This window comes from Sarcophilus harrisii, chromosome 3 (assembly GCF_902635505.1).
Source record: "Sarcophilus harrisii chromosome 3, mSarHar1.11, whole genome shotgun sequence".
In the NCBI taxonomy this organism is placed as follows: Eukaryota; Metazoa; Chordata; class Mammalia; order Dasyuromorphia; family Dasyuridae; genus Sarcophilus; species Sarcophilus harrisii.
The window spans coordinates 549,186,925-549,199,802 of NC_045428.1; the positions used below are offsets into that span (position 1 = coordinate 549,186,925).

The 12,878-nt window shown below is 38.4% G+C and overlaps 1 pseudogene; it reads right to left on the reverse strand.

Annotated features, from left to right (window-relative positions):
- The window catches only part of LOC100934695, an 83,735-nt pseudogene extending 75,171 nt beyond the window's left edge, over positions 1–8,564 (reverse strand).
- Between the last annotated feature and the right edge of the window lie 4,314 nt (positions 8,565–12,878).

A 12,878-nucleotide genomic window follows, 5' to 3' on the forward strand; every position in this document is an offset into this window, starting at 1 on the left:
AGACACAGGTAAGAAAGGACTACACTCTTGGTATGATGTTATAAACCCTGCAAAAATTGTAAGGAGCTAGAATAGCCTGAAGTGTGCATTAAGTTGAGAGAAGGAATAAGAACAAGCATTTATATAGAACCTACTGTGTGCCAGGCACTGTGCTGAGCACTTCACAAAATAGTATCTTCTTTGAGCCTCACAACAATCCTGGGAGGTAAATGCAATTATTATCCCCATTTTACAGGTGAGGAAATCAAGGCAAATAGAAATTAAATGATCTTATTTATATTCTGCCTGTTCTGAATAACAATACAGTGTCTGTTAACATTGGGGAAGATAGGACAGCTAGTTGGTGTAGTGTGGATAGAGCACCAGTCCTGAAGTCAAGAAGACCTGAGTTCAAATATGACTTCAGACACTTAACACTTCCTAGCTGTGGGACCCTGGGCAAGTCATTTAACCCCAGCTGCCTCAGCAAAAAACAAAACCAACAACAACAATGGGGAAAACACACTGGAATGGGGGCTCAAGGGTTGTACAATATTTCTCATTTTCCCCTATTAGATTGTAAGCTTTCTGGTCATGTGTAATAATCATATATATTACACACATATTCATTGTTTAAATACCTAAATGATTTTTCATTCATCTGCTTGTTGCTTGTACAGGGTCCTTTGTCTAGGAGGTGCTCACTTAAAAGCTGATTCACAGATTTAACTAAATGTTTATTTCTCTAAATGTAGACTTTGATACATGCAGGTACAATCTTTAAAGTAATAAGGTTTTTTTGTATTAACTTCTGCTTTCATTGGTGAGTCAGGTTCCCAGAGGTGAGGCTAATGAACTTCTCCTCCTCAGGGTTCTAAGGGTACCCCTATGGGATTAGAGTGCCTTTCTATTCTTTGCTTTAAGTCCCCATTTCAATGTGTTTTCCCCAGTATTACTTATTCCATTAACATCAGTTAATTTTACACAGATGTATTGATTAAGAAGATATAGTAAGACTGGGGGCAGCAGCAGGTAGAATACATAGTGGGCAGACATCTGAAAGGATGGGGCTCCCACTGGCCAGTATGATTGGAAGTCTTCAAGCAAAGATTGAATTGGGTGTTTGTGTCTCCAGTATTTAGCATAGGGTTTAGTATTTAGTAAATGCTTGTTGAAGAAATAGTAGTACACTGTAGAACTGTGAATTTGTCTTGCTATTCTGGAAAACAATTTAGAATCTGCCCGTCTCCCCTAAAAAAATCCCTAAACTGTGCATGCTTTTTGACCTATAAATCCACACCTGTGTCACCACTAAGCCCATATCCCAAAGAGATCAAAGAAAGAAGAAAAGAAATCATACTGCACAAAAATATTCATAGGGGCTCTTTTCATAGTAGGACAAAATTGGAAACAATGAAACTATCCTATAATTAGGGATTGGTTACATAAATCACAGTATGAAAATGTAATGAAATCTTATAGTAACATAAGAAATGATGAAGCAGACAGTTCAGGAGAAACTAGAAAGAATTCTATGAACTGATATTGATCAAAGTGAACAGAAGCAAGACAACAATTCATACAACTGCCACCATATTATAGAGAAAAACAACTTTGAAAGACTTTAGAACTCTGATCAATGTAATGATAAACTTTGAGATTGGAAGACTGAAAATGAATCAGACCACTCATTTCTTACCAGGGAGGTGATGAATTTGGAAAGCGAAGAAAGACACAAATTTGGAGTATGGCCAATTTCAGAATCTGTTTTGTTGCATCATATGTGTTTTATTTTTCAGAACATTTCTTTTAGTGATGTTTTTAATAGAGGTGGGATCAATTATAAGTGCATGACCACATAAATAAATTTAAATCTTTATAAAAGCTAAAACAACATAAAAAAATGACTCCTTTGGCCATCAGCTGAAAAATGATGGTGGAAATGCTGGAATAATTGATCGTTGTAGTGGGCGTTCTTTATCAGTTATAAGTAGGACTAAGTGGCTGTCATAGTCACTTCATCTCTGAAATGCGATGATTCTGCACAGACCTGCACTGTGCACGCGCGCACACACACACACACACACACACACACACCCCTATTATTTTTCAAGGGAAGAAGCTGAGGTCAAAGTGAAGAAAAAGTCTGCCTTATAAGGAATAGGGCCAGCCCCCTATGTCTTCCTCTTCTCCCTATCCATTTTACAGTTAAGGAAACCGAGGCCCAAGAACGTTGTGACTGGTGCCTAAGAGTCAACAGATAGTATCAACAGATAGTATTAGAGGTAAGTTTTGAACTCAGATCTTTTGACTTCAGAGTAACCTGCTCACCTGGAACAAGAGTTGGCTTTCTCACTTTACCTTTTGAAGAAATAAATTAATATGAAAGGTAAGTCAACTCTTTATCAGCTGCTGTGCTTTTGGCAGAGAGAGCAAGAGTACTGGCAGATGTTTGCCAGAGCAGACATAGACATTCCCACCAAATCCAGAGTTTCTTCCACCATCAGAACCACCAGAAAAAAATAGTTTGGCAGTGGCAGCATAGCCACCGTTCCCAAGTCCTGGAGTCAGTGATCACTATATCCAAGAAGTCAACGTTAGAATGCCCTGTGGGTGGGACAGGCAGGAAGAAACCCCAAACTAGAGGGAGGGGAATTGGTAGGGTCTATCCTGGGCTTGTACTCTGATGCCCATTTACATAACAGTGACACCATCAAAAGCGTCATCCTGTATAAAATTAGAAGTGTGTGCAAAGAGATTAGGTTCTAAGAGGGTAAGGACTGGGGAGAGTTCCATGATGTATAAATAACACAGTTACTTCCCCCAATAAAAGTCAGGTATATGATGGGCTGAGCAGTTTCCATTTCCAGCCAGGAACAAGTTTAGTTTGATAGATAGGAAGGCAGTTCCTATGAGAGATATGGGAACAGATTAGAAGGCAGTTTTGAATGATGTAGTAGGGCTATGCTGGGGCTCCCTGGCTGGGAAAGTCACATTGCAGGTGAAAGAAGGACACGTGGCTGAAGAGACACATGATGGGAGAGAGACGTCACCTCATAGCACTCAGACCTAGGGGACTGAAGTCTACGCTGGGCTGATCCTGCTGAAAGTGGCAAAAATAAGAATGAGGAAGCAAGGACAAGGCTATGAGGATAGGATTTCTGTTCTGGCCCCTAGGCCTCAGAATAGCTGACCGAATATGAAATCCCTTTAGATGTATAGTCATGAGTGGGCTAGAGAACAGAGACTTAGGGCTGGAGTTCTAGCTCTGTCCACAATCCAGTGTACTATCTTTGCATGTATTTGGGAAAATAAAATACTAAAAACAATTGTATATGGAAACGCCCATTTTATTTGGTGTTTGTTACGTCAAAAATGTTAGTCTTGGTTTTGGTTTAGTTTGTTTTGATTTTAGAACAAAACTATTGTATTTCTGCTGGTAGATATAGAGGATTTTGTAATATCAATGGATATTATAAATAGGAAATAATAGAAATATATGTTATTTTGGAAAAAAGTTTACTTAAATAAAGGGAACACTGTTGGGAACACTCTTGCTTAATCATTACTGAACAACAACAATGCTATTTTAAGCACAAACATCCTCCTCTTTAATGTATGTTTGGAGATAGAAAGATAGACTTTGGTTTAAAAAGAAAAAAACATATCACATTGAGGTTTGGTCACTTAAGTATAAAAAATATAGAATGAATTCACCATATAGTTCTGATACTGACTATAGCAAATCCATGGTATCTGTTCTGACATCTATAGAATGTATATCTTCACTCACCCTCCCGGAAGGGCTGTTGCATCCCTTGTTTAACTCACATTCTTGGCAGGCAGGACTAAAGAAGAATGTCAAACAAGTTTTACAAACCTTTTAGAATGAATTTCCATTGTTTCCTTTAAGTACATTAAGAAACAGGGAACAATAGAAAGACGCTGTTTAGAGTTATCTTTCTCACTTTGGTGCAAATCTTTTTTGTTTTTATTTTTGATTTATGTACTTGTCTGATTCATATATTCACAATACAAACTCTAGTAACCTGCCACAAAAGATTAAAGTATAATAAGCCTATTATACCTTAGGCATCTGCATTTCTCATGTTTTAACATTTATTCTTCTTTATCTAGACTGTCAGCAATTCTTGAATACAAAAAATTATAAATGGGGTTAACTATATTCTAAAAAATGCAAATGTCTGTAACAACCAGGCTACTGGGTAAGAGGGAATTTTCAGGAAAAGGAAGAAAACAAACAAGTTCACTTGGAGGGAATGTGGTTCAAGTCTTTGGATTAAAAACTAAACAACAACACAAAACCCACAAATATTACCCAGAGAAGCTGGCCATTATGGGATTTCCAGAACCCCCCTTTTATTTTTACCAAAGGGACCTTAAAAACCCCATTCCAAATATTTAAAAATCTACAGCCACCAGGATGCCATTAAGTAGCAATCAGCAGTTGGAAGAGAAGGGATATCTGTAGATATATTGTGCAACATATCAACTTCAGCTATTGGTTGATTAGTAAAAGCCACTTTTGTACCAGAAGTGCTATTAAGGATAAGGATGTGTTGAAAATATTACCTGCCTGTTTGTGAGAGGACTTTCATGGCTCAGAAATTTTCTAACCAGTAACAAATTCCAGGATATAGCTCTTTCATTTTCTTTTTTTTCAATTTTAAAAATAACTGAATTGTTTTTAAAATCCTACCAGTAGATCCAGTCACAAAAGAACATTATATGGCAAGGACCACACACACATCAAGATAATGCCATCGATTCAATGGAATTTCAAGAGATTAAAAACCTCTTTTAACTTTGAAAGCTCTAGCAAAACACCCCCCTTGTTTATAGACTCTCTACTTAAAAGACTATGATTTGAATCTTTTCCCATTTCTGTTCTTCTCTTCGGGGGGGGGGGGGGGGGGTTGGCCAATCTTGTAGCTGAGTCTTGTTCCAGTTGATTTTGGTGCAGGTGACTGGAAGCTGCCGGTACAAGATCTTGAGTGTGACATCTAACACAGTCTGATAGTTCTCATTAATTTCAGTTTGATACTCATTTTTGGTGTGTTCTATGAGTTTAATAAATTCCTTGACAACTTGTACATCATCAGTAATAGTTATTGAATCCTGTACATTTTTATAACTAACCATCTTCATGATAATGGACTTGAATCTATCTGTAGCACTCCCATCATCTGAGCCATAAGTGGTGTGATGGCCAATATCTACTCTGATCTTCAACAACCTTTTTAGGTTGAAATTAGTAGCTCTCAGTACAAGCAATAACAGTCTTCTGTCCATCTACAATTTCAGAATAAACAGTACAGAAGCCATTGATTGGAATAATGATTTTTCACATAGGTCCTTAATGCACAGTCACAGGATTCTCTCCATCTTATCATCTATGTGCTCAGGTGGGAGGTCATTTGCTTTTTTCCATAAGTGATCACATTTAAAGGAAACTATTTCTTGGATCTAAAAACCTGCTATGAACCAGGTCATCAGAGTTCTGTAATTAAAACCTGATCATCATATCCTTCTATCTTCACCAGTGTGAATGGATCCAAATTAAACTGGGCAAATAAATGCAGGCGCTTCCCCTTCCCTGAGAAGACTGTCATTGTTAAATAGTAACCAGACATCATTAAACATTTCATTACATTCTCTTGGGGAAGTATGAGTAATGAACTAGGAAGCTATCCATACTGTTAATTCATCTGAAACCTGATCCTTGAAGTCAGTCACCTTGAACTGCTCTAAGCATGTTTTTTAAGTGAAAAAAAATGAAACTGTTGGATTCAATGATCCTTATGGTATCTTCTGGTTCTGACATTCTTATGAAAGAGTCTTTAACTCAAATAACATCCAGCTTCCAAAAGGAGCTGATAGTCCAGAGAAGACCTTAGGTTGAGGCAATCATGTCTCAGAAAAAAAAAAAAGTTAAAACTAAAAAAAGTTTAAAAGGTTGAAAACCCATGGAGAAGCAAATTTGAGCTCAATATAAGAAAAATCTCTCTAATAATCAGATCAATCAAAACAACAACAACAACAACAAAGAAGCTTCCTTAGGAGACAGTATGCGTCCCCCAAAATTTCTCCAGAGATTGGATGCTCACCCAAGGATTTTGTAGCAAGTATTCCTTCTTTTGTATTGGTTGGACAAAATGTCCTCTCAAGTGCCTTCGCGTTAATTCAGAGATTCTGAAAACATAGCAATGCAAACATCTGCCAGTACTCTTGCTCTCTCTGCCAAAAGCACAGCAGCTGATAAAGAGTTGACTTACCTTTCATATTAATTTATTTCTTCAAAAGGTAAAGTGAGAAAGCCAACTCGTTCCAGGTGAGCAGGTTACTCCGAAGTCAAAAGATCGGAGTTCAAAACTTACCTCTAATACTATCTGTTGGGTCTTAGGCACCAGTCACAATGTTCTTGGGCCTCGGTTTCCTTAACTGTAAAATGGATAGGGAGAAGAGGAAGAGGATGACCTCTGAGGTCCCTTTCAGTTTAAGATTGCTGATTCTGTGACCTGAGATTTTGTGACATATACATACAGGTGTATAATGATATGTATGTATATGCATATAGATACCTATGAATATATACATTGTACATGTTCTCTATCTACCTACCCACCTACCTAATGCATTTAACAGGAGCCCCAGATTTGGGAAGATTGGATTTCAAAGAGTTTAGAGAAAAATTAGGTAGATTCTCTCTCAAAATCTATAGAACATGTTAGTAGTCAAGGAGGCAGGGGAGCTGAACTGTGAAAACAGGACAACACTCTCAGCTGCTAAGGGTCCTAACAAGGATATCAGCGTCTCTGTTCCTCTGAGAAATGTTCCTTAGGCGACAGCTATAAAGATGGTTGTGTTGGAAGAAAGAAAGAGGCAAAGGGCTGTTATGTCAAGCTGGAATCCCTTTGGAGAAGGTAATTTTTCTCAGCTAACAGGAGAGGAACTATTCAACAGAGGATTTTCTTCTAACATCAAGCAAGGGATTTGGAAGCTTATTTTGCTTCACAATAGCTAAGCACTCTAGGTGTACAGCAGGGTCAAGGACTGTACAATTGGGGTCCACCCAATCTGGTGGTAATATATAGAACTCATTCAGTTGGGGCTCAGTGTTCAATGGTGGACTCTACAGCAAAAGCATAGCTTATCCTCTGTGATGATTTAAACACCCAGTCCTTTGAAAGGAAGCAGATTAGCACATTAATAGCATATTAGGACATGCATTATCAAGGCATCCAAGGTAACCTGTGGCCTACATTTCAGTAGGGTTCCGCTGGTTTTCTGCCCAGTTTTCTGAGTCAATAAAAGAGGGGAACCTTTGGGAAATGATGAGCAAGATACAATTAGACCAAGAGAAATGGGCTGGAGAATCATTCTCCTAGGGCAATAGACTCTAAACTTTTCTGATTATGAATCTCATTAAATTTTTTGAATACTTCCCCAAATACATATATGTACATATTTTAATTTAATTTATTAATTTTAATTGATTAATAATTTAATTATTTGAATTAATAAATCAATTAGTTAAATTAATTTAAATTAATTATATAGGCATTTTAAAACATGAGATAAGATGAAATAATATTTGACCTTCACAACATTTATCTCCATTTTACAGATAAGGAAACTGAGGCTATAAGAAGTTAAGTAACTTACTCAGGGGTGCACAGTTAATAAATATCTGAGGCAGGATCCGAACTCAAGTCTTCGTGATTCTGTGTCTTATGCTTCTGTTCACAATATCACCTAGCTGCCAAAATGGTTTTTAAAAATTCCTCAAAGAAGCTGAAAGCATGGTGATGATTTATGTAAAGTGGTGACCTTATACTATAATGACTAATGATATATTATCAAAACAAAGCTAGAATACAATTCAGCAACTGAGTGACGGATGGGATAGAGGGAGAGACATGAGGCAGAGAGACCAAGTAGGAGTTTGCTGTGAAAGTTCAGGTGAGAGATGAGAGATCCTGAGTAAGAGTGATGGCTGTTGATTGGAGAGAGCAAGGGAGATGAGGAGTAGGAAATGATACTGAGTTGTGAACTTGAGAAACAAAGTAAAGTGACACCCATGACAAAAATATGGAAGGGGGAGGATTTGGCAAGAAATGAACCATAATGAGATCTGCTGTAAATATAGAAATCCATCTATACCTACTCATTATGCTCAACTCACTCCCTCACTGAAAGTAAAAAAGGGAATGAAATAAGACTCTTATTGACTAGCCATTGCCTAGGAATACTGAGCCTGACAAGACACATGTGCCACAGTCAGAGGGAACCTGCGAGAGACAAGAGCTGGGTACTTTGGAGGCTGGGGAGAATTTTGCCAGCAGAGCTACTGGTGAGAATGCCTGAATAGCAAATAGGCTAGTGAGGTCACTATATCCAGAGGGGGAAAAAAGGATCAAGTGGAAACCTACACAGCCACAAGAGGCTAAAGTGGCTTGGGTGGTAGGGAATGTTTGAGGGCCATAATGGATGAGAGAAAGGTGGAATTTTGCTGAAAACAAGATCTCCAGTTGTTTTTGTGGAGAAGTTGGAATGCCACCCATATCGCGTCCTTGCAATTGATTATAGCTGAGAATCCTGTTATGGCCTCTTAGGGTATGAAATTCCCACTCTGGAGTTCAATGCCTTTAAGGCATAGCGATACTGTTCCTACTTGGGGCCTTATTTGAGTGCCAAAGGTCTGCCCCAATGGTACAGGTAATACCATTCCCATTTCCACTGTAGAGCGTAACAACTGGCATCCCCTAGATCAGCGCTTCTTAAACTTTTTCTACTCATGACCCTTTTTTACCTGAGAAATTTTTACAGGACTCTGGGCATATAGGTATATAAAGTAGGTATACAAATCAAACATTTACTCCATTAAAGACCTTCTTCCCAATTGACATAAATGTACTCTTTGAATCTGGTCATCTGTCCAGTTCTAAATGGCTTAATATATCACAATTCTGCAACTCCCACATTCAGTTATGAGACCCCATATGGGATAGATAAATAGATAGATTAGAAATAGATTATAACACTAAATCCTAGATAAAGAGTCAATGACACTTAGAGCTCTCTAGCATCCCTGTTCATGAACATGTTTCATGGCAAATTTTTTGCGTGTGTAAAAAGTCTTTGAAGGACAAGACCATTCAGGAGAAAAGACTATAAGAAAATAAGATAAAGTTTATCCTACTTGGCAGAACCCTGAAAGGGTGATGAAAGAGCATAGGAAATAGGATAGTCTTTCATGTGAAAGCAGATGGAGGATTTATTAGAAGAGGCTATAGAGAGTGCTGATCATATGACCCTCAGAAGACCAGGAAGAGCCTGGCCATAAGGACAGCAAGGGAATATCAGTGGCCAACCCATGTGGTTCACTGATATCCCACAAAATGTGTGGCCAGTGTCATCAGTGGAAGGAGCAGTCACAGTAATTACATGGATTAAAAACCCTTGAAAATATTGCAAATTTGATAAATGTGCCTTCTCCATTTTTATCTGGGCAAATCAGAAACAATTTCTACTTACATTCATTCTGAGCCAATCAGAACCCAAATCAGAACCCAGGAGCTTGGCCTGGGACTTATTTTTGGTCAATGAAGGATAGACAGGGTGATTTGAATTTAAACTTGGTCCTAGGCTCAAGATATCAAGGTATATTTCAGCGACCAAATTTCAAATTCCTTTGGAGGAGTAGAGTAGCTTTCCCATTATATCTCAGTTTATTGAATATAGGTCTTCCTAACCCAGTTCCAATCCCAGTCTACCTACTACACGAAATAGCCCAAAATCCCTCCATCAAAGACCTTCCTCCCAACTGACATAAATGTACTCTTTGAATCTGATCGTTTGTCCAGTTAGTTCTAAATGGTTTAGTGGAAAGGGCACTGGATTATCCAATCCTGCTTTCTATCCTCACTAGCTGTGTGACCCATATAAGCAATTCACTGAAACTCTCTGTGCTTCAGTTGCTTCAACTATATAATGAAGAAGCTGAATTTGATAGTTTTAAATCTATGACCCCCTGATCTTTCTTTCCAAAATAATCATCTCCACAGCTGCAGCATAAAAGTTTGTGCAAGGAACACCAGCCTAGGGCTAGGCTCTCCTTGCCTACAGGCAGCCTCAGACCAGAAGACTGATTCCCTTGTTAGGGTTATTGGCAGCAGCTGCTCCCAGCTTAATTTTGCTCAACTCTCTTACTTGGACACCAGGCCAAGAGGCATGAGAAGTTCTCCAGAATGGAACTTTGATTATTCTGATAGAGAAGTCAAGGAGATTAATATGGATGCAAATGAAACTTGACGCCTAGGATACAGGGAGAAGCCTGAATCCCCCTTGCTCCCTTCTGCCTCTGTCGCTCAATGACCTCTCCTCTGAGATTCATTCCATCCATCTATATCACTCTCTTCAAAATTTTATCATCATCCTCTATTATGATTTCCACATCATCTTCCTTTTTTATTTTGCCATTTTTTTGTGTGACTAAAAAGATAGAATGGTTAAAGACATTAAGAGCTTTAGGGAAGTAGGGAAATGGATTTTAAAGAACTCAAGTTCGATGGTCTCAGTCTTGAAATTATTTGCTGAAGTAAGAGGGAGAAATGGGTCTACAGACCATGAAAAAGAAAAAAAGTTTTAGAATATGGCTTATTAGGAATGTGCATGAAATGAATAAAAGGATAATCATGTGGTAGAAATGATCCAGTTGAATTCAGATATCATAATCAAACAAGGTTTTGTAATTTTCTCTAGCAGTATCTGGCCATCCAGGAATAAGAGCAAAGAAGGTAGATAGTGAGGATAACTCAAGGTAGAGTATTAGGATGGTGATAATTGTGGAAGATCAAGAGAGGAAGCATGGGAATTATTAATCATTAAAAATGGTTAATTGTAGAATCAAGACTGGGTAGAATTGATGGATTGGAGACTAGAAATCAAAATGAGTTTGTAAAGAACAAATTTGAGTTATCCACCTCCAGAGAAAGAGCTGATGAACTCTCAGTGCAAATTGAAGTATAATTTTCTCACTTTTTTTTTGCAATATGGCTAATATAGAAATATGTGGTATATGCCTTCACGTATATAATTAATATTATCTTGCTTATCTTCTCAGTGAGTTGAGGATTGAATGGCTGAGGGTATGAGAGGAAGAGAGACCTTGGAACTCAAAATTTAAATTTAAAAATAAAGAATAAATGTAAAAAAATTTAACTAATAATTTTTATTAATTTTTTAAAATGAGATTAATATAAAAGGGAAGAACAAGTTTGGAAAAAACTTGAAAGTAACTACATATGTTGATTTTTGGTTCATGAAATACAATCATTATAATTTCCTGACAGCACAATAGGTGAGAAATCCCCCCACTGGGGACAAAGCATGGTTAAAGAAAGAACAAGTATGGGAAAAGTTTGAAAGTGACTACATATCTTGATTTTTGTTTTATGAAATTGTTGCCTTTTCAGTGGGTTGAGGACTCAATGGGTGAGGTGGTAGGAAGAAGAGAGGATTTGGAACTGAAAATTTAAATTTAAAAATAAATAATAAATGTAAAAAAGTTAAACTAATAATTTTCATTAATTTTTTAAAATGAGATTTATAATATAAAAAGAAAACAAGTTAGGGGAAAGTTTGAAAGTGACTATGTATCTTGATTTTGGGTTCATGAAATACAATTATTATTATAATAATTTGCTGACAGCCCAATAGGTAAGAAATCCCCCTCCCGACACTAATACATTCTTGGTGGAATTGGGAATACATCCAGCCATTCTGGAGTGCAATCTGGAACTATGCTCAAAAAGTTATCAAACTGTGCATACCCTTTGACCCAGCAGTGCTACTACTGGGCTTATACCCCAAAGAGATACTCTAAAGAAGGGAAAGGGACCTGTATGCGCCAAAATGTTTGTGGCAGCCCTGTTTGTAGTGATTAGAAACTGGAAAATGAATGGATGCCCATCAATTGGAGAATGGTTGAGTAAATTGTGGTATATGAATGTTATGGAATATTATTATTCTGTAAGAAATGACCAGCAGGATGAATACAGAGAGGCTTGGAGAGAATTACATGAACTGATGCTGAGTGAAATGAGCAGAACCAAGAGATCATTATGTACTTCAACAACGATACTGTATGAAGATGTATTCTGATGGAAGTGGATTTCTTCGACAAAGAGACCTAACTCAGTTCCAATCTATCAATGATGGACAGAAGCAGCTACACCCAAAGAAAGAACACTGGGAAATGAATGTGGACTGCTTGCATTTTTGTTTTTCTTCCCAGGCTATTTTTACCTTCTGAATCCAATTCTCCCTGTGCAACAAGAGAACTGTTCGGTTCTGCACACATATATTGTATCTAGGATATACTGTGACATATTTAACATATATAGGACTGCTTGCCATCTGGAGGAGGGGGGTGGAGGGAAGGAGGGGAAAAGTCAGAACAGAAGTGAGTGCAAGGAATAATGTAAAAAATTACCCAGGCATGGGTTCTGTCAATAAAAAGTTATAATTATGAAAGAAAAAAGAAATAAAGAAAGAAAAAGAAATCCCCTCCCCCCAGTGGACAAGGCATATTAAGGTGGGGGTATAAGGCAGTGATACCAGAAACGAGGCAGAAAATGAAGGCACTGAGATCAGCTCTTATCACAATCGTGCTCCCCCTCAGGAACTCAGGTCTGTCTGGCCCAGAGCCAGCTTGGATGAACCCTGCCTCCCATCTGCCCCCCCCCCCTCCCCCCCACCCCCCCCCCCCCCCCCCCCCGCCCCCCCCCCCCCCCCCCCCCCGCGGGGGCCCCCCCCCCCCCCCCCCCCCCCCCCCCCCCCCCCGCCCCGGCACCGCCCTTAGAGGGACACTTCCC